Source organism: Panulirus ornatus, chromosome 6 (genome assembly GCF_036320965.1).
Source record: "Panulirus ornatus isolate Po-2019 chromosome 6, ASM3632096v1, whole genome shotgun sequence".
Classification (NCBI taxonomy): domain Eukaryota; kingdom Metazoa; phylum Arthropoda; class Malacostraca; order Decapoda; family Palinuridae; genus Panulirus; species Panulirus ornatus.
Genome location: NC_092229.1, coordinates 21274709 through 21297703, shown reverse-complemented (window position 1 = coordinate 21297703; position 22995 = coordinate 21274709). Strand labels below are relative to the sequence as shown.

The window sequence follows — 22995 nt, the reverse complement described above, 5'->3', positions numbered from 1 at the left end:
GTCCCTCCACTACAGTTGTGACCATTCTGTAGCACCTGTAGTGATCACCCAGTCCCTCCACTACAGTTGTGACCATTCTGTACCACCTGTAGTGATCGCCCAGTCCCTCCACTACAGTTGTGACCATTCTGTACTACCTGTAGTGATCGCTCAGTCCCTCCACTACAGTTGTGACCATTCTGTACCACCTGTTGTGATCGCCCAGTCCCTCCACTACAGTTGTGACCATTCTGTAGCACCTGTAGTGATCGCCCAGTCCCTCCACTACAGTTGTGACCATTCTGTAGCACCTGTAGTGATCGCTCAGTCCCTCCACTACAGTTGTGACCATTCTGTAGCATCTGTAGTGATCGCCCAGTCCCTCCTCTACAGTTGTGACCATTCTGTACCACCTGTAGTGATCGCCCAGTCCCTCCACTACTGTTGTGACCATTCTGTAGCATCTGTAGTGATCGCCCAGTCCCTCCTCTACAGTTGTGACCATTCTGTAGCACCTGTAGTGATCGCTCAATCCCTCCACTACAGTTGTGACCATTCTGTAGCACCTGTAGTGATCGCCCAGTCCCTCCACTACAGTTGTGACCATTCTGTAGCATCTGTAGTGATCGCCCAGTCCCTCCTCTACAGTTGTGACCATTCTGTAGCACCTGTAGTGATCGCCCAGTCCCTCCACTACAGTTGTGACCATTCTGTAGCACCTGTAGTGATCGCTCAGTCCCTCCACTACAGTTGTGACCATTCTGTAGCATCTGTAGTGATCGCCCAGTCCCTCCTCTACAGTTGTGACCATTCTGTAGCACCTGTAGTGATCGCCAGTCCCTCCACTACAGTTGTGACCATTCTGTACCACCTGTAGTGATCGCTCAGTCCCTCCACTACAGTTGTGACCATTCTGTAACACCTGTAGTGATCGCCAGTCCCTCCACTACAGTTGTGACCATTCTGTAGCACCTGTAGTGATCGCTCAGTCCCTCCACTACAGTTGTGACCATTCTGTAGCACCTGTAGTGGTCGCTAGTCCCTTCACTACAGTTGTGACCATTCTGTAGCACCTGTAGTGATCGCCAGTCCCTCCACCACATGTGTGACCATTCTGTAGCACCTGTAGTGGTCGCTAGTCCCTCCACTACAGTTGTAACCATTCTGTAGCACCTGTAGTGATCGCTCAGTCCCTCCACTACAGGTGTGACCATTCTGTAGCACCTGTAGTGTTCGCCAGTGTCCTTCTGTTACAGAGTTCCATTCCCTGATTTCCCGTATTTACTCCTGTCCTTTTCTTGACTTCTGTATGAACACCACCGGATTTTGAACCGTCTAGAGATTTTTGCCGAGTACTGTGTTATATGCAAACAAGTAAAGATTTCTTCAGAATATTCCATTATATTCGAACGATGTGAAATATCTTTGAAGTATTCCCTTATACACATATCGCATTGTAGTGGTTGAGTGCATTTTCATTTATCTTCGAAAATGAACTACATTGCCTCTTAAACCCATATGATATGGACACGGGATATCTGCCTGAATATTGCTTCAAGTGGACATCGACACTATATAATGGCTCAACCTTGCACAGTCATCAAAACGAAGCTATGGGTAGTTTACCTTTAAAGTGCAATATTGAGCCAAGTCTCTCCTATACTCACAAGTCCCGCGTGATTAAAAAAGTTTTAAGCGGTTAGGCAGAATTGAATCAGATATCGGCTGCTGAGGTGGTGGACACGGGGGGGTGACGGGAGGCGTTGAATGTCACGTTAGCCTAGTGCCACCAGCCTCCTCCTACCCTCCTCAGCTCACCAGGTCATGCACGGTCAGACTAACCAAGCTGATGAACCATTAGTAAACTTGTGTTCCTTCATCTCTCTCTCTCTCTCTCTCTCTCTCTCTCTCTCTCTCTCTCTCTCTCTCTCTCTCTCTCTCTCTCTCTCTCTCTCTACTCTATCTCTCTATCTATCTATCTATCGGGAAGTTGTGATGACACTGTCTTGAGCGCTCGCAACGACATGACTCGATGTATGTAGGTGAGAAGCAATGATGTGGTGAATGATACATGAAGGAAATTGTAGTGAAGCGTAAGGTTCCTTATTTGTAAGATTAGACAGATATGTCCAGATGTAACGTAATTTTCCTGCACCCTCAGAAGAATGCTAGAGATAAACACACTGTCGAGTTGAGGATTTCTGTAACGAGGAGGAAACCATTTTTGATATTGCTTTACTATATTTTTCGTACACGATCCTTTGACAGGAAATGCCTCCATCTGAATGGGACTGGGAAATCCCATTTTAGTGGAGCTGTGGACGACTTTCTTTTTCAGTATAGACTAGTTAGGTACCCATTGCCAAGGAAAACCGATAAGAGGAAATGAAAATGGGAGGGAAGATAGCAAGGTAAGTCAGGTGAAGGTAAGGTGGGGAACATGGCAGTGTAGGGCAGCTGTTTCCCCACAGTCGAGGCAACGAACATGGCAAAACAGGTCATATTGAGAGTCAGGGATTAAGTGCAGGACGAGGGGCGACCCCTCCCCTATGATCAGTGTACACTAACTAGCAAATATTCAAACGCCAGTATTGATAAACGTGTGAATTGGGCCAGTCAGTTCATTCTCAAAGCCCTTAAATATATATATATATATATATATATATATATATATATATATATATATATATATATATATATATATATATATATATATATTGGAAAGCAATATCAGCTTAATGTGTGCAAGTGTCAAGAATATTGTTCCAGAACGAATAAGTCGATATCGCATGCCATCCCCGAGAAACCAAACATGGCTACCGTGTCGGAAATATGGTTAGATGCCGAGTATTAACATGGACTCGTAAAATTCACAGTCCCTGGATACGAACTCTTCCCCCAAGATCTTTTGCAGGAGGCAGGAGGAGGTGGGTTTATGTGTCGACCAGCCTACCTTCAGCTGACATAAACAAGCGAGACGCCCACGTTTCCGATCCTCTGTACGTTGTTTATACGTTACAGACAAATATATAGAAACACACTACGTTTTTGCGTCACATACAGACCTTCAAAGAAAAAGGAGGAAGGTGACGTAATGCGTTACAACGAAATCAAATTTATTTTAGACAATAAAGAAGTTATCTTTGTTGATGACTTTAACAGTCAAGTTTAAACTAGAGTGCATTAACGCGTAATCGAGAGGGAAATAAGCAAATTAACATGAATGAAAACCTTTTTCTGAACCAGATGATAAATAGACCACTTAAGAGGTAGATATCTCCTTGCTCATGCATTTTAATCAGCCTTTCTTGCACTACTGTGTCATATGCTTTCTGCCATTGCAGATTCAAGCACTCCACCCACGTGATCTCCTTTTCTAGCTAGAATTCATGTGGTCGTGAGTGTGTCTGTACGTGTGAGTGATCGTTTTTTTATGTTAACTTCGCATATGTTTATCATATCTTTACTCTTGTGTGTGTACACACACACACACACACACACACACACACACACACACACACACACACACACCAGCCTACGCCAAGTACTCATTTATCGACCAGCACCGACGGCAAGGTGAACACCTGGGTTGGGTTTAGGCCGACTGCCACGCCTAGGATTTGAACCCTTTTGGGTCTGACCCCGGGCGGGCCCGTGCTGACTCACGGTGTGTGTGTGTGTGTGTGTGTGTGTGGAATTATAACATCGCTCCGTTCCGCTCTAGGACTGTTTTGAAAAATTGATAAGCCACGTTATGCAAAATGTTGATCCATTGTGTCGTGGAATCTAATGTAAAATTCAGCCTGGATTGGCGTAAACGTTATGGTTGGCAATGATGGTGTGCCAGGCAGAGCTGTGTCTGTTTCCCAGCTGATGAAGAAGATGATCAGTTTTCCTCTTTAATTTTTCTAATTATTCTGTCCCCGTCTGCAGAAGGACATCTGTCTGGTCTCTTATGGCTCTCTCGTGGTCTTATGACGTCCTTGATCGGAGCTGCAATTTTCCTCAAATTAACCAGAAGGCCCTTGAGACAGGACGATGTGATGGGGCAGGAGGGTGGTTTGCCAGTTAGGAGGAAAGTTAATGGGATGGGGAGAGATTAATGGCATGGGAGAGGAGTTGGCAGTGAGAGTGTGGAAGAGGAGGAGGAAGTGCTGGGTTGGGAGATGGCCTCATAGTTTAGGATAGAAGTGGGTGAGGGTGGGAGACGCGTGTTGAGAAAAGAGGAGGGTGGATTGTAGGATGGGGGAAGGGCTGACGTGGGAGGGGTGAATGGGATAGGGGAAGGGTGGGAGAGAGATTGGTTGTGTGGGAGAAAGTTTTGGTAGATGGGAGAGGGATGTTTTCAGGGTAGTTGACCTGGAATTGATGGATGCGGGAGGGAAGGGGGGCAGTGGATAAGACTTAGGTAGGGAAAATGGCTGAGAGAGAGAGAGAGAGAGAGAGAGAGAGAGAGAGAGAGAGAGAGAGAGAGAGAGAGAGAGAGAGAGAGAGAATTAACGCCGGGGAGAGAGTGAAGGGGGGGGGGATTGACACTGGGAAGAGGAGGGGGGGTGTAGCAGTGGGGGGAGAGAATGGAGCGAGGGTTCCTCTCCTCTGACCAAGCTATATGAAAAAAGTTGGCACGAGGAAGAGACAAGGAGAGGGAGAGGTTGTCACTAGGGGGAAAGAGTGTGGGGTTGGCACAGGAGAGAGAGGGAGAGATTGACACTGGGAGAGAGGGAGAGGGAGGGGTTAGCACTGGTAGAGAGGGAGGGTTTGACACCGGGTGAGAGGGAGGGTTTGACACTGGGTGAGAGGGAGAGGTTGACTCGGAGAGAGTGAGAGGGAGGGGTTGGCACTGGGAGAGAGGGAGAGGGAGGGGTTGAAACTGAGGGAGAGGGAGGGGTTGACACTGGGAAAGGGAGAGGGAGGGGTTGACTATGGGAGGTCGGAGAGGGAGGAGTTGGCACTGGGAGAGACGGAGGGGTTGAAACTGAGGGAAAGGGTTGACACTGGAAGACAGGGAGATGGAGGGGTTGACACTGGGAGAGAGGGAAAGGTTGGCACAGGGGGAGATGGAGATGTTGGCACTGGACGCAGCATCGATTGTCCTGGCCCAGGGTGTCGGCTGACTCCAGGCCAGGGGGGGAAAAAACTGCTGCTGTAAGATTTATATATGTGGAGGCAGCACGGCGCCTCTCCAGGGTGGTAATGTGCTCAGGCTCTGGCCTGGGGTCGACCTGGTCTTGTTGGGGTCGACCTGGTGATGCTAGGGTCGACCTGATACCGCTGGGCTGGATCAGGTGCTACTAGGGTTGACCTGGTGCCACTGGGGTCGAACTGGTGTTGTTGGGGTGGGCGTTCTTCTGACAGGGTCGAAGTGGTGCACCTGATGTTGACCTGGTGCCGGTAGGATCAAACTGGTGCTACAAGGTTCGTCCTGGTGCTGCTGTGGTCGAACTGCTCCCCTTGTAGCGAGACCACTGCTGCTGCTGGAGTCGAACCCCTGCTTGTGTAGTGTGACCACTGCTGCTGAATTGGAACGATATAAGCAGAAGTGGATGATCTAGTTAATGGAGAAGGAGAGGTGTCGTTCAGGTTGGGTTTGTGGTGCTGAGGTAGAGCACAGAGCTGCTGGACGTTGCTGCAAGGTGAGGAGCAGGAGATAGATAAATGCAACTGCAGAATTTAGGATGTATTGTTGGTGCTGCTGAGGTTGAACCGCAGCTGGTTTTTTTTTTTTTTCTTTCTTTTTTGCGTGGAATTGATGTTGCTGGAGATCGTGCCGCTGCTGTTAGGGTAAAGTGTTGCTGCGAGGGTCGAGTGGTTTCAGCGTGCATTGTGTTTGCGGAAGAATCACTGCGGTCAAGGATGAGTATTTTGCTGCTAGGGTCGCTCTGGTGGTGTTCCGGGATGCACGTGGACTGCCAGGGACAGGCGAGTGCCAGATGGTTGAAATCGATGAATTATTCGCAGGGTTGAGCGAGCTGGACTTGCTACTGCTGGGGATGGAGCTTCCTAAAGGTAACTGTGCATTATTGGATTGGATTCTGTATTGGCGGGAGTTGTTGAACTTACTTTACGGCATCCGAACCCAAGGTATATATGGCTGAACCGATATGGTGAGACTTGAACCAGTGTTTCTGAAGTCTGAGCAGTTATTGGTGTGTAACCGATGCAGTAAGGCGTGATGGTGTACTGAGATTTACATTGGTACAGATGACGTGTTATGTACGTGATATGTAATGATATTTGTAGGAATTACTATGCTTGTTTAGTTCATATGTATTGGTTGTTCTGATTCAACAACTGTATACGTGATCCCACACTTGTACTTGTTTACAGACGCTCAAATAGTCACCTTGTACCGATTCACGCGCTTGAACACATGCACACTTCAACACAACAGATGCGGCTCCACCTGCAGAGAAATCCCTCCCCGTAGAGAATAAATGAGTACTTACAGTTAGACATTTACAGTTCTGCTAATTTTCCCTTGCTCGAGTGTGTGTAAAAATTGAATGTACATAAATATTTCATATCTGGCGCTTAGCTTGCCCTCAATATTTAAGGTTATCTACAGCCAGACATTTGCCAAGTGTCGCAGCATTTTATGGTTTACGGCCTGGGGTCCTCCAGACCAGACCCTTTACAGTTCCTGCTCTGTGAATGTGTGTGTGTGTGTGATCATCCCCGTGTGTGTATCCCACCCGTGTACATTATTCCCCCCCTACTGTACTGATGCATGTAATACCCCCGCAAGCCCCGTCCTCCGCGTCCTGCTGCTTACACTCAGTATGTGTCGTCGTCGTCGTCTGGTCGTGGTTGTATGTTCCTGCCACTCCCATGATCACATATCCCACCATATCCGTGGGCCTCGCGCTCCTCCCCTCCTTGTCATGCGTGCTTTCCGTCCGCTGGGTGATCTCTTGGCATGCGGTCTTGGCTCGCACGTCTTGTTTTATGTCCTCCCCAGACACACTCCTCTCACAAGTCCTGTATTTTCTTAACCTTTGTGTGCCATGTTCCAGCCCGTGGTGATGAGCGTCATGTGCTGTTCACATGTTGGCCTCATCACTGCTTTGTTGTGGTGGAGACAGTGCCATGCTCACCAGCATCACGGACGCATCACCTCAAGGCTGCGTGTGAATAAACCAGACGGTGGTAGCGAGGTTGTCACTGTGTGGAGACGCTACTTAATGCTTAAACGCACATCCTACTCCGGGAAGCTCAGTCACGAAGACGTACGTCCGTAAGGTGGAAATCCCATGGATGAGTCGTGGGGTGGAAGACCTGTTGGAGTGGTAGGGTTGCCACTTTCTGGGTGCGATATCTTTAGGAATACACTGTTGCTGTAGTGAGCCTGGATCATGATAGTGATGGTGGCAGCTTGTGGCCCAAGTTGACAACCGCCATCCAACACTCCACTAGGCCGACGTCGCGACGCTGGCCTTCGTCTCGCGTCGTCGTGGACACGCAGGTGGGGGCGTTATACCGTACTGATAAATGATGATAATATCACTAATTAATGTGAAGATATACATGTTGGAGGAGGAGTAAAAAGGGTCTGTGTTATCCCAGATATAAAACATTATAGAACTGGTTAGTATAGTGGGGGGGGGGTATAGTTATAATGTAGTGCTTTATATAGTTGTGAATGGCCAGTTCGTTCACTGACTACATTTTTTTATTAAGATGTTCGACGAGTTTTTGTTGAATTGATTGCTATACAGGAAGTGCGCAGTGTGTCGTAATATATCTAGATCTTGAGGATGGTTCGTCCACTCATTTTTCCCTTGGGCGACGTGATGGCTCTTCCGTCGTGACCCATGGTCAAGCCTGAGGCTGGTATGGGCCGGGCCGGAGCGAATGATGAGGTTACGTGAGCATGGGTGAGGGAAGGGGAGGTCACGACTTACTCTGCTTGCAGCGCGTTAACCTCTGTAGCGCCACTCGACGTGTGATGACCGGGCCTTTGACCTAGCTCTTAGGGTCAAGACAAAGGCCATGCCATCTCAGCTGAGGGTCACACGGGCAATGGTCGCGCCGTCGTGTTTAATGCTCGTACTGTCGTGCTCCATGGCCGTACCATCACTCATTGGTCGCCGCTTCGTGCTCGGTGGTCGTCGTACCGTCGTGCTCAGTGGTCGTCTTATCATCGCGCTCAGTGGTCGTCGTACCGTCGTGATCAGTGGTCGTCGTACCGTTGTGCTCAGTGGTCGTCGTTCTGTCGTGCTCAGTGGTCGTCGTGCCGTCGTGCTCGGAGGTCATCGTGTTTAAGGAATGAATCGACCAGAAAGAGTGTGACCTCAAGCAAGGATACTTGAGTGCTGCGAAGTTGTCTGCGCCTTTCATCTAGTTAGCAGCTCTGTTAATGGAATCACCATGACTTTCTGCAGTTTTATATCCCAAGATGGCAAGACATTTAACCTTCTTTGTGGCTTGAAAAATCAGGCAATTAATTTGAAGTCATCGTCGCACAGTGTCGTATATTTTGATATTCTCGTTCCTGACCCACTCGGTTGTTTTACGTAGTTTTATGAACTGGTCTCACGTTGAATGACGGCTACTATAACTGCGTATCGCGTATTACCATTGTCTTGGTGGACAAATGCGTCACACTAGGACCCACTCGGCTCGTCACGGCCATATGTGTGTGTGTGTGTGTGTGTGTGTGTGTGGTGTGTGTGTGTGTGTGTGTGTGTGTAGGGGTCTCACGCCCGCCGTGAACCTTCTCCTCCAATCGTAACATATAGGTTGGCCTGGCAGCCCACGACAGTGCCAGTTATTGTCTCATAATGACCCGTGGGTGTGCAGGTGGGAGACACCTTCCCTACCCCAGCACACCCATGGCAACGACCCCGCCTCGTGACAACACGTCGACCTCTTGGAGCCGTATGACTCGTGCTGTGTGAATGTACGAGTCGTTGCCACACCACACCAGCCATCTTTGATATCTTCAGAATATGCATTGTTATCAGTTTATGTGAGGAAACTGCAAAATATATGTATCAATATCTTTGGCCGACCCTGAGCCCAGCTGAGATCCATGGAGGGTTTCGGGTCAGAGGACATCTTCGCTTCACCCTCGACACCACTTGCCTTAAACCAGGACTCTGTAGGGTAAGGCAAGGGACATCATGTTCAGTACATCCTACGATGCTGCTGGTATGCACCCTCGTTGACCGAGCTCAGGATGTATAGCGTTTTTTTGGCAATGTAACTTTCCCTCAGACAGATTGGTTCTCTTAATGACCAGCATTATTATATACATTTAGGCTGTCATTTCTCTTTTTTTAGAATAAATTTAGAGTTATGAAATATACAATTTAGATTAGTTTTATCAAGTGGAAATGATTGCAATGTATTCGATAATTTGGGGGAGGTTGAGTGTGAGCACCGTTATCAGAGATTTTTGGAACCACTATGTTGAGCACATGATTAACCGTAGACATTATTATTTGGGAGGTTATCCAGGTGAATCCTGAGCTTGCTACTGCTGCTATTGCTTCTGCGGTTGCTGCTAGTGCTGCAGTTGCTGCAGTTGCTACTTCCTGCTGTTGTTATGTGTGTTTGCTGGAGCCATGAGCGAGACGTGGGTTCAGGGATCTCGCTGGCAGCGGACATGGCACGTCCGCAGGAGGCATGGATGAGGACATTTTTGGTTAAAAAGAAATATTAAGGAGCCTCACCATATATGATCATGCCATAGTCGCCCTCCAGGTGAAAGCTTGATGGAAAATTATGAAAAATGATTGGTGGAGGCTGACGGGGTTAAGGGCATCGTGTGTGAGGGATGAAATTATAGGAGAAACTGCTTCACGATTATCGTTTTGTGTGGCGTAACAGCTGTTATCTAGTGCTCAGGGGAAAAGGATTTGGATTGTAATATTACAAGAGCTTCATCTGTTGCTGTGTTCATGATAGTACGTGGTGGATATATATATGTATGTTGGGTGAGGGTGTGTGGGAAGTAGTTACACAACTGATGGTTGGGATTATACATTCATCTTGATATGTCCATTAATTTGTGATGTTTTGTAATGTACTAAAGTCCGGCAGATGGTCCCTGGGTTATATCAACATCGGACAAGAGGACATCAAGTGTTTGAGTATTAAAATGAATATCAGGAAAGTTGGACAACATAGTAGACCTAGACTATGGACTGTGGAAGTATACAGGAAGTTATTTACACGATCTCAGGTAGCGATGACCCAGAGGCAACACGAGCGTTCCACTCGACTTGTTCCTCCTCACCTCGCGGGAGTATTTGGAGACGTGGGTGGTGGGAGGGCGGGGTGGCCACTTTGCTCGCCTGCCGGCGGGGCCGCCCAGCGTAGGAGAGTCCTGCAGGTGCGGGGAAGGTACTGTTGAGCCTCAGTCCCCAGTGTGGCCTGGTGTGTGCCCGATCATAGTGCAATCGGTGGCTAGCCAGGGAGGAAGAGGCTCAGTCCACAGCCAACGTTCGTCTCGCCCGCATCTCGCAAACCTGTGTAGATTATATCATTGGTCTGGCCATCAGCTCACGCTACCCTCTAACATGAAGATATTACACACTGTGCATTGTAGACAACATGCATGGGATGGGCTCACCAGGACTTGTAAGACATGGTTGTGTTGTGAATCATGACTGAGGTCTTCGTCTTACATGCTGAATTTTAGAAAGTTCGAATCCCTCTTGAAAATCTGATTAACATTTCTGAAGATTGTTGTGCAGTGTTCGATACTTGATATTATGCAAGTGACAAACGTATGTTGGTTGACAGTGTTTACGAGTTTGACACCACAAATCATGTTTCGTTATAGAGTTTGATATGATGTTGATCTGTGCTGGTATCAGTGGCAGGTTTATTGTTCACCCCATGCTCGTCCTGTGAACGGCGGCGCAAAAGGATCAGAGAACACTTCCCTACCTGATGGCTGACAGCCAAGGGAATTCAACGCGAACAGTAGCAATAATCATCTTGGGAAAGTCCCTCCTCATCCAGTACCTCAGCTGTGTAGCACTCGATGTTGTCATAGTTTTATTAAGGAGTCTTCGAGGTGGGATATACCAGTAACCCTGTCATGAAGATGGATAAGCCAGAGAGTAACGGGGTTAGATGAAGCTCATGATCACTTGACTCTCGTATCCTGCGAGATTTCTCCAGGGCACTCCTGGCTTTCTTGGTCTCCTCGTTGTATTTGTGCTTTCCTGTAAATGAACAATGTTGATGGTTGCCGACAACATTTTCTTCATGGCGGAAGAGTACAAAGCACAAGGCGTAATATGATAATTGTATCACGTGTGATGATGTTAGGAAAGGCTGTGGTTCAGTTTGGTACGGTGCTTTGACTGGACACTACTTGACCGGCGCCAATCTGCCCGGGAGATGTATAATCTTGTCGGAGAAGCTGATTTTTTTTTGCTCTGAAACAGAACCTTTATTTTTTTCTTCCGGATGATGGATATGGTTGAGCTTCCAAAGTACTTTTACTTTCCCGGGGCCTGGGTCGTACCATCAGCCTTCATCATGGGGTCGTGTATGTCAGTGTCCAACTTGTACTTTCCGTCAGAAAGATTGTGTCAGGAAGTATAAACAGTCAATGATTGGTTTCAAGTTCAGAGATGAGGAAGTCTGTGTGCGGTACTGTGTGGCGGGAGGGGGCGAGGCCCGGCGATGACCGTCACAAAACAGAGATCCCTGTGAATGTATTTGTTCATCCATTCCCGCTGCACAGTTTTCATATTTACCCGTAGATCAAACATAGTCCTCCTCTGCGATGATAAGTTTTTATGCTGGGCATCATAAGAGAACTACTGATTTTACTTCACGCTCAGGAGGGTCACTAGAAGTCGCTGTCAGTAGTGTATAGAATGACTCGTAGTAATTATTTCAAGTTTGGTTCATGTCAGTTGAGACAGCGGCCCTGAAATTCTTGTGTCCCTAACTACACCGCGACAGAAGCTGTTTTCAGCAGTTCATTAACAAATTCACTTCAGATTTGGTCTAATGTTTCCTTTATATGAGCGTATCTGTTTTAAGGTTAAAACCGCGTCTTGTGGTATCCGTCGAACTCCCTAAAATTGTGCTGCTGGCCCGCTGCTCGTCTCCTGTAACCAGCAATGTGGCTCAACCGCAATTTTTGGCTCAGGAGAGGCCAAAAATGTTCCATACGGTGGTTTACATATCGTGCGAGATGGACTCGTTGGAATTCAGATCAAAATTCTCTTCTGCGAAGTTTAAATTCCACGAGTTAACGAGTGGTCGGTCCTCATGACCCCAACACCAAATTAGCCAAGTACGAGTGCAGAGTTTGAAGTGAGTTCGGGGCCTCACGGACCGGTGGTTTATTATAAAAGTCCCCCACCTCTCAGACGTGATGTTGACTAAGTGTAGTGTCCACAGCGTGGGACTGTCGACCACAAATATACTTATGAGCTTGAGGGCCGTGCCTTAATCAAGGTAGCCGGCCCGTGATCAATACCGCCAGCACTTGGGCTGGAGAGCCCACACTTGGACCTGAGTGCCAGACCTAGGTCGAGAGTGCCAGCAAGAGGAGGGCTAAACTGAAGTCAGGAGAGCCAGCCTCGGGATATGGATTGCCAGACTGAGGCTAGGAACATACCTGGCGAAGTCTTCCGGGGTCTACTTGGGCCGTAGCCCTCAGGCCCAAGTAGTCTCGACAGCCTGGCTGGTTAGGTACTACTTTTTTATGTACTTGTTGTTAAACTTCTCCACTGTGCATTCCATGATGTTTCTGATGATGACAGGCCTTGTGTTGAAGAGTCTCGGGCCCCGAATGTTTTGAGGAGAGCCAGCCATTAGGTAAGAGGACCAGACTTGGGTCGAAAGAGTCAGCCTTTAGACAGAAGAGCCGACTCCTGGTGGAGAACATCTTAGGCCCAGACTCTTGATCGAGAGAGTCGGTTTTAATTCTGTCATAAGAGGGAGGCCTTAGGTCAAGAGAAGTTGCCTTTGATCAAGAGGAACGGCTCTAAAGTCAGAAAAGAGAGTTCGATCTAGAGAGAGCCACCCCTTGGTCCAGAGGAAGTTCTTGTTTAGGCGAATCAGGTCTTGTTTAGCCCGAACGAATCAAGCAACCTGTAGATCGAAGGTCTAGTACGTTCGACTTGCTTAGGTATTGCTTACATTATCTTATGTGAGTAACAGCAGATTGTGACAGTATGAGTAGACCTTTCCTCACGCACTGTGGCCGATAGTAACAATGCTAATAATTTTGCCGTCATGATGAGAGTTGGTTATCTAGTGCAGTACGAGAGATAATGTTTTCATATCCTTTCGGATGTATTATGGCGTCTTACCATCTCCAGTCGTTTACAGACACATATCGGGAATCATGATGAGAAGCTGCAGACCTTGGGAGATCTCGCTGGCTAAATCCTCTGATAAAAGGTAATTGTCCATGACGTGATAACACATTTCTTTTGATGTTCAGGTAACAAGCCGAGGGAGGGGGCCATATAGATGGAGTTTTTTGTTTCTTGGTCAAAAAAAGTGGTGTGGGTTGTAGGCCAGTAAGAAGAGCCCAGTGGTCAGTTGGTGTAGGGTGTGTGGTCGGCGCCGTACGGTGGGGCGGCACCGCTGGCTGAGCGGCCTGGCTCGGTGGATCTCTGGTCTTGAGTTGGAGGAGTTGCAGGCCTGGTTGTGGTAAGAGAGACGTAGAGGGGCCGGTGGTGGTGGTGGTGGTGGTGGTGGTGGTGGAGGAGGGTGGTGGGCGGCAGGGGTGGGTGGGTGGCTAGCTGGCCTGCCGGGTGGCTGCCTCACCAGCTCAGTGGTCGGTGGGCTGGCGTGAGGGTCGGTGTGCGGCACCACCCGAGCGCCGCTGACGTAGCACCGACGTGGGTGTAGTAGAGGCTGTAGCAGCAGCAGTAGAGGGGCGCACCGTGCTGCCCCTCGTAAGACCTGCCTCGCTACCTCATACAAGTGGGAGGCAGCGCAGCAATGGAGTATAGTACATATAAGCCCACATGATTGCATGTATCGTGGGACTTTGGAAACACAATATTGATTAATGTGTCAAAATATCACCGTGTTTTACAGAAGGAACCAAGTTGAGAGATGTATATGACGGATTGGAAAGGTCACTGCCATCTGAATTATGGAAGCTTTAAGAGGAGCGAGATAGTATGACGGAGACGAGAGCGAGTGTTGCAAGCCGAGGTGACATGAGGTCTGGCGTAGGCCATGTGACGAGATGGTGAATGAAACAATGAAGTGACGTAATTCGCGGTTAGTCTCACATTACAGCAGGAAGGTGGGGCTGCTCACACTCTCCACTCCCACCACCACCACCACAACTAACCACCACACACAAGGGTAACGCACTGTGTAGGAACTCATTTACTAGACGTAGTTGCAGTGACCAACAGCATTAAAATGGTGAGAAAATGGCCATGTTAAGAGGATGACAACAGGTACAGTCATTAAGAAAGAGGTAGAGACTGAAGGTAGAGGTAGTGAGAGTAGACAAACAGTGATACAGTGATAACAGTCTGAGGAAGAAGTAGGTGCAGGAGGTGACAGGATGTATGGAGGGGCACTTAGAGGAGAAGCGATTGCAGTAGGTAGATGGAAGAGACGATTAGAGAGAGGCAGGAAAGAGAAGGTTAGACAGTAGGTGGAGATGATTAGAGGGAATGACAGCAGGTAGAGGAAGTAGCAGTAGGTAGAGAGAGTGAGAGAGTGACAGCACCTGAAATGACCACAGTAAAAGTAGCCACAGGCAAACGGGATCACAGCAGGGGAGAAGCATGAGGCAGGATAGAGGGAACCACGGCAAGCAGAGAGCGTATCACAAGTCCGAGGGACGTGTGTTTCGGTCGTGGCAACTGGAGCAGCGGCCACAGCATGGCAGGAGGGAGCAGGTAGACGGTAGCAACAGGTAGGGAGAATGACAGGAAGTGACACTTTAAGTAGTTGGACGGAGAGCAGAGAGTTGGTGTGAAGAACAACAATGGATGGCAGCGGTGGGGGTCAGGTTGTAACACGACACACACTAGTTACATCCACTTACACTGGTGGCTCCCCCGTCCCCTTACCCCGGACAGTAGAGGGGCTCCACCTACCGACTCTGACGACCTGCCCCATCCATCAGTGGTGGGACCTCCTGACTCCACTGGACCCCCCTGTAGGTAACTCCGTGACACATCACTGAGACGCTGCGGAGATGATCACTTGACACACAGGTGGAAACCCTTGACGCTGTGGTGAGGTGACCCCTGACGTATTGGTCAGGTGACCTCCGTGACACACAGGTGGATCCTTACACACACGACTGTGAGGAACGCTTCCCCTTTACGGCTTCCGCGACAGTGAGAAACCCTTCCCCCTACGGCTTCTCTCGTGCGAAAACTTCCTGCAAGTGATGCGGTTAGCCGGAAAGAGACCGCGAAGATTCAATAGTGAAGTTGTGATTATGATGGCGTTAAGCCAGCTCACATCCGGTGGCCCTGAACAGCGTCACTTGTGTGCCTCCAGCCTGCTCAGTGCACCAGCTCACTGGCGAAGTGTTATTTCGCAGTGATTTAGTGATAAGTGCTGTAATTTAGTGAAGCAGTGAAATTGAATTATGGAGTTGTGTAGTGCCGTTAAGAAGGGGCATTGGTTGGTTGGTTGGCTGGGAGTGAGGACCAACTCGGCCGAGCACTGACCCCCCTCCCAAGCCTCGGGTGTCAGTGATACAGTGAGCTATACGAGAGGAAAATATGTGTAGGTTTGACAATAAGATACAGGACATAACACGCCGAGAAAATATTTCTGATGGTCGTCAGGAACCATGTATTACTCTGCTACATCCAGAATGATGTGCAGCTTGTGTTGAAGTACCAGTGTGAGGAGCGTCAGTGTGGTGTGGCAGGCTTGACCCGTGTGGTAAAGTGTGCTCAGTACACCTGTGCTCGGGACTGGCATCACCTGTGCACACACACACCCACACACACACACACACGCACTTAACAACTATCATTTCTGTAGTTATTTTCCATTTTTTTTATTTCGAACCAGAGTGTGTATATTTACACGTGTATGGTGCAATAAATAATTTTGATATGTTCATGTATAACTGGGTACAGAAAATGTTTGTATTGATGCGGTTTATGAAGAAGCTAAGTGTATATATCTTTTCAATCAAAAACATCATTGAACACTAGTAATGTGACATGTAGTTTAGGCTTTTGATATCATAAATTATATCTTGTTATAAAAAGATATCTTGTTGTAAGTTACGAGATCTGTTGATCTGGTTTAGGATATCACTGATTGTCTGTACAACCTGGACAGGAGTTGATACAACACTGAACGAGGCATAACCCTGAGGGTTCAGTCAGGTCAAAAGCCGTGTCATTATACCTAAGGGTCATACCGTCATTGCTCAAGGGTCGTATCGTCGTCGTTAAACGGAGCAGAGCTTCTGGACGAAGCCATAGTTTGGGTAGAGCACAAACTACGAAAGGATAGCTCAGGAAGCGCACAAATATGGAACTTAAAATTCTGGCTTTGGTAGAAGGTGAAATATGCCAATAAATCGTAAAAAAAATTCATTCTTTGTGACTTTATTCCACACACACACACACACACACACACACACACACACACACACACACACACACTATATATATATATATATATATATATATATATATATATTTTTTTTTTTTTTTTTTTTTTTTTTTTTTTTATACTTTGTCGCTGTCTCCCGCGTTTGCGAGGTAGCGCAAGGAAACAGACGAAAGAAATGGCCCAACCCCCCCCCCCCATACACATGTACATACACACGTCCACACACGCAAATATACATACCTACACAGCTTTCCATGGTTTACCCCAGACGCTTCACATGCCTTGCTTCAATCCACTGACAGCACGTCAACCCCTGTATACCACATGACTCCAATACACTCTATTTCTTGCCCTCCTTTCACCCTCCTGCATGTTCAGGCCCCGATCACACAAAATCTTTTTCACTCCATCTTTCCACCTCCAATTTGGTCTCCCTCTTCTCCTCGTTCCCTCCACCTCCGACACATATATCCTCTTGGTCAATCTCTCCTCACTCATTCTCTCCATGTGCCCAAACCATTTCAAAACACCCTCTTCTGCTCTTTCAACCACGCTCTTTTTATTTCCACACATCTCTCTTACCCTTACGTTACTTACTCGATCAAACCACCTCACACCACACATTGTCCTCAAACATCTCATTTCCAGCACATCCATCCTCCTGCGCACATCTCTATCCATAGCCCACGCCTCGCAACCATACAGCATTGTTGGAACCACTATTCCCTCAAACATACCCATTTTTGCTTTCCGAGATAATGTTCTCGACTTCCACACATTTTTCAAGGCTCCCAAAATTTTCGCCCCCTCCCCCACCCTATGATCCACTTCCGCTTCCATGGTTCCATCCGCTGACAGATCCACTCCCAGATATCTAAAACACTTCACTTCCTCCAGTTTTTCTCCATTCAAACTCACCTCCCAATTGACTTGACCCTCACCCCTACTGTACCTAATAACCTTGCTCTTATTCACATTTACTCTCAACTTTCTTCTTCCACACACTTTACCAAACTCAGTCACCAGCTTCTGCAGTTTCTCACATGAATCAGCCACCAGCGCTGTATCATCAGCGAACAACAATTGACTCACTTCCCAAGCTCTCTCATCCCCAACAGACTTCATACTTGCCCCTCTTTCCAGGACTCTTGCATTTACCTCCCTTACAACCCCATCCATAAACAAATTAAACAACCATGGAGACATCACACACCCCTGCCGCAAACCTACATTCACTGAGAACCAATCACTTTCCTCTCTTCCTACACGTACACATGCCTTACATCCTCGATAAAAACTTTTCACTGCTTCTAACAACTTGCCTCCCACACCATATATTCTTAATACCTTCCACAGAGCATCTCTATCAACTCTATCATATGCCTTCTCCAGATCCATAAATGCTACATACAAATCCATTTGCTTTTCTAAGTATTTCTCACATACATTCATAATATATATATATTTGCTTTGAAGAATGTATGTGAGAAATACTTAGAAAAGCAAATGGATTTGTATGTAGCATTTATGGATCTGGAGAAGGCATATGATAGAGTTGATAGAGATGCTCTGTGGAAGGTATTAAGAATATATGGTGTGGGAGGCAAGTTGTTAGAAGCAGTGAAAAGTTTTTATCGAGGATGTAAGGCATGTGTACGTGTAGGAAGAGAGGAAAGTGATTGGTTCTCAGTGAATGTAGGTTTGCGGCAGGGGTGTGTGATGTCTCCATGGTTGTTTAATTTGTTTATGGATGGGGTTGTTAGGGAGGTAAATGCAAGAGTCCTGGAAAGAGGGGCAAGTATGAAGTCTGTGGGGGATGAGAGAGCTTGGGAAGTGAGTCAGTTGTTGTTCGCTGATGATACAGCGCTGGTGGCTGATTCATGTGAGAAACTGCAGAAGCTGGTGACTGAGTTTGGTAAAGTGTGTGGAAGAAGAAAGTTAAGAGTAAATGTGAATAAGAGCAAGGTTATTAGGTACAGTAGGGTTGAGGGTCAAGTCAATTGGGAGGTGAGTGTGAATGGAGAAAAACTGGAGGAAGTGAAGTGTTTTAGATATCTGGGAGTGGATCTGTCAGCGGATGGAACCATGGAAGCGGAAGTGGATCATAGGGTGGGGGAGGGGGCGAAAATTTTGGGAGCCTTGAAAAATGTGTGGAAGTCGAGAACATTATCTCGGAAAGCAAAAATGGGTATGTTTGAAGGAATAGTGGTTCCAACAATGCTGTATGGTTGCGAGGCGTGGGCTATGGATAGAGATGTGCGCAGGAGGATGGATGTGCTGGAAATGAGATGTTTGAGGACAATGTGTGGTGTGAGGTGGTTTGATCGAGTAAGTAACGTAAGGGTAAGAGAGATGTGTGGAAATAAAAAGAGCGTGGTTGAGAGAGCAGAAGAGGGTGTTTTGAAATGGTTTGGGCACATGGAGAGAATGAGTGAGGAAAGATTGACCAAGAGGATATATGTGTCGGAGGTGGAGGGAACGAGGAGAAGAGGGAGACCAAATTGGAGGTGGAAAGATGGAGTGAAAAAGATTTTGTGTGATCGGGGCCTGAACATGCAGGAGGGTGAAAGGAGGGCAAGGAATAGAGTGAATTGGAGCGATGTGGTATACAGGGGTTGACGTGCTGTCAGTGGATTGAATCAAGGCATGTGAAGCGTCTGGGGTAAACCATGGAAAGCTGTGTAGGTATGTATATTTGCGTGTGTGGACGTGTGTATGTACATGTGTATGGGGGGGGGGGTGGCCATTTCTTTCGTCTGTTTCCTTGCGCTACCTCGCAAACGCGGGAGACAGCGACAAATAAAAAAAAAAAAAAAAAAAAAATATATATATATATATATATATATATATATATATATATATATATATATATATATATATATATATATATATATCACCGCTTACAGTTGTTCAGTTTTCTAGACCATTTTCTGTGTGTCAGTTTTCGTAGCAGCTGACCACGGGTCGAAGTGGCATCCCATGTCCCCCCTTTTCCTGTGACCCAGTTTCCCTACACTTGACCTGTCTTGTATACTGATCTTTCGGGACGAGCCTTTAGTTGTAGCTCCACCATCCTGCGAGGGAGATTGTAAACTATGTATTGTGCATTTTGCTTTCACCTGAAAGTGCCTAATGCGTAGTCGCAATGTTGTGCACAGTAATGAATAAATCATGCAGAAGAGAAGTGGTCTTCGATCATCCTCCTGAAATAAGGAAGACTTTAAAACATGGAAATCTTGTCTAGAAAAGCCATACTTGATCGCCGTTTCCCGAGTTAGCGAGGTAGCGCCAGGGACAGACGAAAAAATGGCTACATCTGCTAACATCCATTCCCCAGCTACCATGCGTAATGCACCGAAACCAAAGCTCCCTATCCATAACCAGGCCCCACAGACCTTTCCGTGATTTACCCAGGACGCTTTACATGCCCTGGTTCAATCCATTGACAGCACCTCGACCCCCCAGTATACCACATCGTTCCAGTTCATTCTATCCCGAGCACGCCTTTCACCCTCCAACATGTACAGGCCCCAGTCGCTGAAAATCATCACTCTATCCTTCCATCTCCAGTTTGGTCTTCCCGTTGTTTTTGTTCCCTCCACCTCTGACACATGTATCCTCTTTGTCAACCTTTTCTCACTCATTCTCTCCATATGTCCAAACCATTTCAGCACACCCTTTTCTGCTGTCTCAACCACCCTCTTTTTATTACCACACGTCTCTTACCCTATAGAGCATGACTGGCTTGGGCAGGGTTGTGACCAGAATCTACTGGTCAGGTCAGAGCTCCAGGTTAAGTCGGGTAAGTCACCTCGTGTAAGTTCTCATCCCCGGAGTGTGGAGAAGCAGCGCAAAATATACTATTTTTTCCCCTCTTAACCGACTCGACTAGCACTGCCTACGAAAGAAAAATGCAGAGGCCATTTTAAAGGATTAGATAGTATGGGATGGAGTAAGACGCTGGATGTCTGTCGGATATTTAAAGTACAGTTTGATCTTATATCACTGAGACTTTAACTTCCGTTTTTTTTTTTTTTAAACGTATCCTTGCTTCCCCACACGTAACCGATTATATCGTATTACATGCTAACCTAAACTATGGTAAACTTACCAGGTAGTTACAGTTACGGCAACGGGATGTTAATGATTGGACTTTATTTTTCCGTAACTCAACCTATCCTCGACGTAACTCTAACCCAACCGAACCCTAATCTAACTAACTTGATCCAACATAACTGAAACCAACGTACAACTGACCGCACCAAAGCTAGCCGGAACGAGGAAGATCCAATATCGTAGATTTAACCAAATCGTATCGATCGTTGAACACACGGGACGCTTCATGTCGTGTCGCAAACATTGTGGACCAGCAAGACGAGCTGAGTAGTTGCCTCTTCTGTTTCCTTCCTTGTGAATATGTTAGAAGATACGTCAGAACCTACAGCCTCGTCGTCTATATGGTACGGGTTTATGACAGGCCTTTTATAAGCTGCCTTCATTCTCCGGACCTTTACCCAGCACTTCACATTTTCTGTAGTGGATAAAAGGAGTAATCGATGAGCCATAGAACGTTAAGATAAGAGTCAATATACCACCAGTAAGATAAACTTTCTGATAAACGTTAATGGTCTCCCTCTATTGATCCGTCTCGGTATGGGATATCTTCACTACCCCGGCCACAGGCAGCAGCAGATCTCTTGCTGGGGCCAGCCTGCCAGCAGCCTGGCCAGGCTTCCGGGTCGTTCACTCTTCATCCCCAAGACAACATTGAAGGCTCGTTGCTGTCATGACATCATGACTACGTTATGTAAAGGAAACTTTGTAATCTTATGGTCACTTGATACGTATAACAAATCGATGATAACTTAGTATCGTAGAAATATTAGCGATGGAGACACAGCCGGAGGTTTGTTTGGAATTGATTCGATTAGCAGTCATGGTAAATTGAATTATGATGATGGATGTAAACCAGCACACGATGACTTGCATCCCAGCTGGCTTGTGAGTCCCTACCTGTGAAATCTTCGGGAAGGGGGTCTTCTGGCCCCCCACAACCCTGGCAGAGCCCAGGCTGTTAGAACGTGTCATCCTTTCCCAGGAGGCTGCAGTACGACCAGAGGCAATCACCGAGATAACCCTGGGTTTTACTTCCTGGACGTTTGTGGGATGACAGTTGCTGGAGAGAGAGAGAGAGAGAGAGAGAGAGAGAGAGAGAGAGAGAGAGAGAGAGGATCTTGATAATGTGTGGGAATGACAGTGTCAGGGGTGGCGGCGTGAGGTTCCTGCCGAACACTTGTGTTCCACGCGTGACAGCGAGGGAAGATGGGTGGCTGGGTTATGTAGAAGGTCGCGGAGTCTTGGTTCATGGGACGAAGGGGGAACCAGGTCATGAAGGTAGGGACACAGACGTCAGTGACTGTGACTACGTGTGTGTGTGTGTGTGTGTGTGTGTGTGTGTTGCCGGAATGTCACTGAGGAAGACGACAGTGGCAACAACATCAAGGTCACGGACCGTCAGGCCAGTGTGACCTCTGAGGCATATCGCTGCTTCATGCAGGCAGGCGGGTGTGTGGGTGGGTGCGGGAGATACTGCTGGGGGCTGTGATGGTGCCAGCCGGGAATGATCTGAATGTAATGAAAATAGTTTGGGAAGACATTTCTTATCGTCTGAAAACCCGAGTTTTACAGGAGGGAATATTGGAGGGAAGAGAACTACATACTGCACCCAGGTGGCTGGAACTCCTCCTCCTCCTCCTGCTCCTCCTCCTGCTCCGGTAGGTGAGTGTCAGGAATGCGTGATTTTCATATCTTCGTGATTTACTGATAATGAGATTATACACTTATCACAATTTATGATGATCTCGATGGACTACACTCGCCGGTCGTGATAGGGAAAGAAGATGATAAGTTGATGTGTAATGCTGGTGTCGATATTGCGTTTGGTGGCCACGAGAATGCATTTGTGTGATGACTCTGCTCCTCGTGTTCTCTTGGCTCCGTCATGCAGAAAAGAAATTTTGTATGTGTGTGTGAGTACACACACACACACACACACACACACACACACACACACACACATCCAGCCCACCTTAATCAAAAACTCTTTTGTGATTAGGTCACTAGTTACTAGTATAACCTCCTACTTCTGTAACATCTGCAAAATTTTCGGCCGAGTGGCTGACTGAAATCAATAACCCGTTCATCGTTATTATTATTATTATTATTATTATTATTATTATTATTTGTATTACTTTTTATTAGTCGTAATTATCATCATCATTTTGTATTATTACACAAAAATTGGTGACGCAGACGGAGGAACGTTTTCTGAAAGGTGTCGGGATGTAGCAGCTGGACGACACAACATGAAACTGAGCAAGAAACTTGTTAAACAAAGGTGTACATTGAGGACTTTGATAAGAGTGGTGAATGAATGGAATGCAGTGCATGAGGGAATGTTATTATGTGGAC

General features: G+C 47.1%; 1 protein-coding gene across 23 annotated transcripts in view; it reads left to right on the top strand.

Annotated features, from left to right (window-relative positions):
* by (focal adhesion protein tensin) overlaps positions 1–22995 on the top strand; it is a 1595780-nt gene that overhangs the window by 735905 nt on the left and 836880 nt on the right. The window contains exon 1 of one of the 23 annotated variants that reach the window (XM_071662725.1): positions 13754–13913. The exons of 19 other annotated variants lie outside the window; for them this stretch is intronic. The gene's annotated coding sequence lies outside the window, so the exon portion shown is untranslated. Of the gene's footprint in view, positions 1–13753; positions 13919–22995 lie in introns of those variants that run through there. 3 more of the 23 variants (XM_071662724.1, XM_071662736.1, XM_071662726.1) reach the window with 3 other exon arrangements.